General features: G+C 38.4%; 1 pseudogene; it reads left to right on the top strand.

Annotated features, from left to right (window-relative positions):
• The window catches only part of LOC111669478 (spastin pseudogene), a 3897-nt pseudogene extending 898 nt beyond the window's left edge, over nucleotides 1-2999 (top strand).
• The last annotated feature ends 2328 nt before the right edge of the window (nucleotides 3000-5327 follow it).

Genomic DNA, 5327 nt, shown 5'->3' with positions numbered 1-5327 from the left:
TCCAAGTGAATATTTGTACCAAAGAAAGTCCCTCAAGGCGGTCTAGATTGTTCTCATGCGAGTGAGACAAACACACACCACAATGTTTCCGGTCCTGTACGTCACAGACGGACTAAAAATGCCAATAAAATAAAAACAGACATGAAAAATGGCATTTTGTAATAAAATATCAGATTAAACCTTTAGTTAGTCAGTCACTGGGTCAGTCAGTCAGTCAGTCAGTTAGTTAGTTAGTTAGTGAATTAGTTAGTTAGCAGGTGACAGCAGGTTTTTCAATGTTTAGGTTTATAAAGACCTTTTAATCTCACAAGAGGTGAAGTTAATTAATGATGTGTTGTCAACAAGCCAGAGTGGGACATTTGACTAAAACAGATGAACTGCACTGTCTCCACTTCAGACAGATTGTTGGACTATCGCTGTCTAAAAGAAAAACACACACAGACCACATCCCTGGACTTTTGGGGGTCTGCATATTGAAGATCTAACTTTGAGGTCACTGTCAGAAATGGCTGACTGCTATACTATACCATCAAAGAAGCCTTGTCTTGTAATACCATAGACTATCTAAGTATTATAGAGAGTTCACTGGTGTGATTTTGATGTAATAGTGTTACATGGGACAGCTTAGTCACGGATTAAACAGGGATCACATCAGGACTTCCATCACATTTTCATGCTGCAGAGACTGATGCATCCTCCTCCTCCACATTCATCAGCTCTTTACATACAAAGAGCCTCATGAAAATCATATTGTCCACTGTATGAAGGAGGATTAATAAATCTATTACATAGATTGAGGTGATTTACTGAGTTAAAAGCTTTGAAAATATATTTTCCGTCATTACATTATGTCAAGATTTTTCTTTTTCACTCAGTTTTGATGATCTATTTGCCTTCTAAAGGCAGGTGGCACAAATACAGTAAGAGCCAGTATGAATATGTGACTGAGGTTTCAACAGTGTATTCAGGTGAGATGAAGAGGCCTGATAGGTCATACAATACACAGCAACATACTGTTTCTATAGTGATAGAAACTTTTGCAGCTGTAATTTAGATGTTTTAAGACCAGATCCATCATATTTTTCATAAGACAGATCCCTCTCTTTCTCTCTTTTTCCACTTCTCTGCAGGTATTCCTGAGGAAAATCTGCCTCAGGCATCTGAGCAAATACTCAAGTATAATTTTCTCCAAATAAAACTCATCATGCCATTTACGCACAATGTGATTGTGAAGCTTTGTCTGTTTTTAGATATTTTTTTTTAGCTGTTTCTGGATTCTGTTGCCGAATTAACTGACATCAGGAGGTGAAACAGTGTCAGTTCAGATTGAAACACAGTGAGCATCATTGTCAGTTCTAAAATAAATGTGCTCAATATTCATGTGTTATTGCTAGGTGTTGAAAGGAGGGTGGTGGGTGACATTAAGACCAGCTATGTTCAAGTCGAGCTGCTACATCTGAATATTGCAGTCTATATTGAACGTATGCGCATTATAGAATACTGTTGTTTACATAACTGTCAACACAAAAGCTGGTTAAAAAAAGATTTTTACACATATTAAGCAGTTGTGACACAACCACCTCCTAACAAACCACCCTTTGAATCAGTGCTTCGCAAACAGGACAGTCAAGGACCACGGACCCCCGTCTGATAAGATTTTTGTTTTGGGATGTTTTACTTCAGAAACCAAAAATCATACGTCAAAAAAAAAGTCATACAGTAAAAGTCATACATTTTGTCATCATGTTACTTATGGATGGAATCATAGTGAAAATAAATGATTCCCCCTTTTGCTGGGAACCCCCTCAAGGAGCCCTGGGGGTCCACAGACCCCACTTTGAGAACCACTACTTTAAATACATGACCAATTGTGTTTAAGTCATGTCTGGGACATGGAAATGTTCTAATTTTACTTAAATATAAGCAAAATAATCCTACTAATGTCTGTCTGTCTTTTGATTTTCTTGACAACCTCTCATCTGATCAACTTCAAACTTGACAGATGCATTGCTTAGAACAAGTAAACAGTAACACATGTAAAAACAAAGACAGTGGTGAAGTTATGAAAAACTAGCATAAGCAGGTGATTATAGGGGGACATTAAGAATTACTGAAGATGATACAGGTGAAAAGGGGGAGGCTGTGCTGTGGTGCAAAAAATGTATTACTGTGCTTGAAAAGGGTTTTGCAGGAGAGATCACAGAATAAGGTTTTCAGTGTGACCAAGACTTCAAGATAAAATCATCAAAAATCTTGCCATGGCAAAAAAAACAGGCTTGCCCTTGTTGAGCCATCAGTGGCATCTTAATAGAGTAGTGGTCCCAAGAACTCAACTCATGTTCGTCAACAACCAAAGCCTGGTCCTAAAAGCCAGCCTACAGTGCATGGTGTGGCCACTAACATCAGACCATCCATTGCTATCAAACCCCCACAACTAGAGCCACTGATCCAGAGGTGACCCTGCAGGTGGGAAAAGCTCAAAATGGAAAACCAGCAAGGTTGAAACAGCTGCTACAGAGGGATATGAGGACAGCACACTGGCAAACTCGATTCAGAATGAAATTGTTGGCACTGGAGCGTCTGTATCCTTTGAAGACATTGCGGGACAGGATATGGCCAAGCAAGCACTCCAAGAGATTGTCATCCTACCTGCTTTAATGCCAGAGCTCTTTTACTGGCCTGAGAGCTCAAGCAAGTGGTTTGCTTTTATTTGGACCATGCTGGCCAAAGCAGTCGAGTCAAATTCTTCAACACCAAAGCTGCCAGTTTGCCCTCAAGTGGGAGAAGGTGAGAAGCACTTTTTACACTTGCCAGAGAATTACGGACCTCTGTCATCTTTACTGATGAAGTGGAGCTTGCTTTGTCAAAGGAAGGAAAGAGGACACAATGCCTTGTTGGCTTTGATGGGGTGGAAGACAGGAGGACATGATAGGGTGCTTGCAATGGGAGCAACCAACAGGCCTCAGGAGCTTGATGATGCAGCACTTGCAAGGCCCTGAAGAAGAAGAACTACGCAACTAAAGTTAATTAATAGAGGGCAGCACTTTGGCTCAATGGTTAGCACTGTTGTCTCACAGCAGGAAAGTTGTGTTTTTCAGTCTACTGACCAGCTGCCTTCTCTCTGTATGGAGACTGCATGTTCTCTCTGTGCTTGCGTGGGTTTTCTTTCGGGTGCTCCAGTTTCCTCCCACAAATTTTTCAATAAACAACATAAATGATATAAAAAGATATTTGCATTTTAATTTTTGTCATGGTTCTCTTATCATTTACCGTCAAAAGTGCTGCTATGGTAAATGGGTCATGGGTTATGGACACGTTTAAATTACACTTAAATACAAGCAAAACAATGAATTGATAAATACAACCAACACTATGGGCTAAACATACTGGTTTCCTATTTAGAAAAGCATGTTGATCATTTAATAATACTTAATACTTTTGCATTGCCCTAAAGAGATAAAACAGGATTTAGTGGAATCTAAATGTGAGCACACATAGTACTCCAAACTGCAAAGCTCTGTGCTTATTTTAGATATTGCATAACAATGTTTCATAACCAACATTCTGCAAACAGACAGGATGCTCATTATGTGATAAAATCATTTCCAATTCAAACTCTATGCAACTACTCTGTGCAGTGATGCTTTCATACAGTGATGAACATTTAGATATTAGATGCAACCCTGTCAGCTCAAAACCTGCCCTTTGTTTTTCGTTTGGTGTTCATCCACTGTGTGATATTAGAGTGATCACATGCATGCAGTGTTCCCTCCTCCATATGACAGTTTCAGATTTTACATAATTATCAGTAAAATTATTTGGGATTTTTGCAGATCTGAAAAATGCGGTTTTCAAGGTTTTTAAACCTTGGCCTGTGAATTAAACAAACAGCTGCAAGAACAAAAAAGGAATAAACCGTCAAACAACAGAGGTCATACTGTAGTACTGTGATATTCCATCATCACATTTATGGCAGAAAAATAGGACTCCTCCTTTGGGATGCTTAAACTTCTGAGAAAGAAATAAAATCTATAACATGAAAGTCTCCCAATTTAAAAGACCATGAAATATTATGAGGACAAACTGAGAAAAGGTCACCCATAAAGCCATGCCTTCCTTTCCTGGTCTCTCTACACTAGCATTTCAACTTTGAGTAAACTACTCACATACACAGCTACGGAAATAAAAGGGTATGTGCACTAACCCCCCATAAAGTTTCTTATTGCTCCAGTAGTTTGTGAAAAAACATTGTGTTGTATTATACTGCTGTAATGATGAAAGAGATTTAGTAAACTCAAACTGATGAGTTTGTCACGAAATTACAGACAAGAGTCAGTAAAAACTGTCACGACAGCAATCAGCTAAATGTAAATATTCATAGTTTTTTGAATGTGTTGGTTTAGATCTGTTTTAAATGCCTTCAAGCTCCATTTATCTGAGGACCCTCTGCAGTCATATGAAGGACATGCATAGCCTCAGGAAGAAAACTAGAAAATGTACAAGCAGGAAAAAGGAAAAAGTCATAAGGAAAAAGGTCAGCCGTAATATGATCAGATAAATGATTTAAAAAAAAAAAAACTGTTGTAAGGTGTGGGTGTGTGTGTTAGGTTTGTGTGACTGTGTCTGACAGGTGTACTGACAGTTGTGTTGTCATACTGCAAGGACAATATAATATATTATTTGCATACTGAAAATACTACATCTGTAAGATGCCAGCAGCACAACTTTTGCCCACTTAATTGTCTGCATATTTGCCCAGCTTTATAATCCTGCTTAAGACCACCAAAACAGCAGCTATCAGAAACACTAAGCATGATTAACCTTTGCTGAACACCAATGGTTTCTAAAACACCATTCTCTGCCATTGTTAACTCAAGGCTATACAACGGATTGGAAAGCCATTGGCTCCTCACAACCATGGACAGCTCAGGCTTCACTTGCAAAAATAAATATAAGCAACGTTAATACAGCCAAAGTATAGCGAAATAAATGTAAAAACTATTAAAGCAATTTGGTATATAGAGTCCCAGTATTCTAATTCAGACAACATAAATTAATTATATCTGGCTTGCACATACATAAACGTATACATTATCACGCATACCTAATTAAGTAAGTATTATTTTTTGTTTTTAAATGCACTAGAGCCACGTTAAGCGCAACAATGTATCTAACATCAATGAGGGAAAAAATGTAAACTATCCCTTTTCTTTTTTTTCCCTTTCCATTCGTTTCCTCTTTTAACGTGCTTTTTGATTGGCTCTCCCCGATGCTTCCAGCCAATCAGCCTCCGCCTGCTATGGAGGAAGGAATAAATGCAAGATGGC

The sequence above is a fragment of the Seriola lalandi genome, unplaced genomic scaffold (genome assembly GCF_002814215.2).
Source record: "Seriola lalandi dorsalis isolate HSWRI2012SDOR001 ecotype SW California unplaced genomic scaffold, Sedor1 jcf7180002054795, whole genome shotgun sequence".
NCBI lineage: Eukaryota > Metazoa > Chordata > Actinopteri > Carangiformes > Carangidae > Seriola > Seriola lalandi.
Note: the sequence above shows the minus strand (reverse complement) of the source record. Positions and strands in the feature narration are given on the sequence as shown.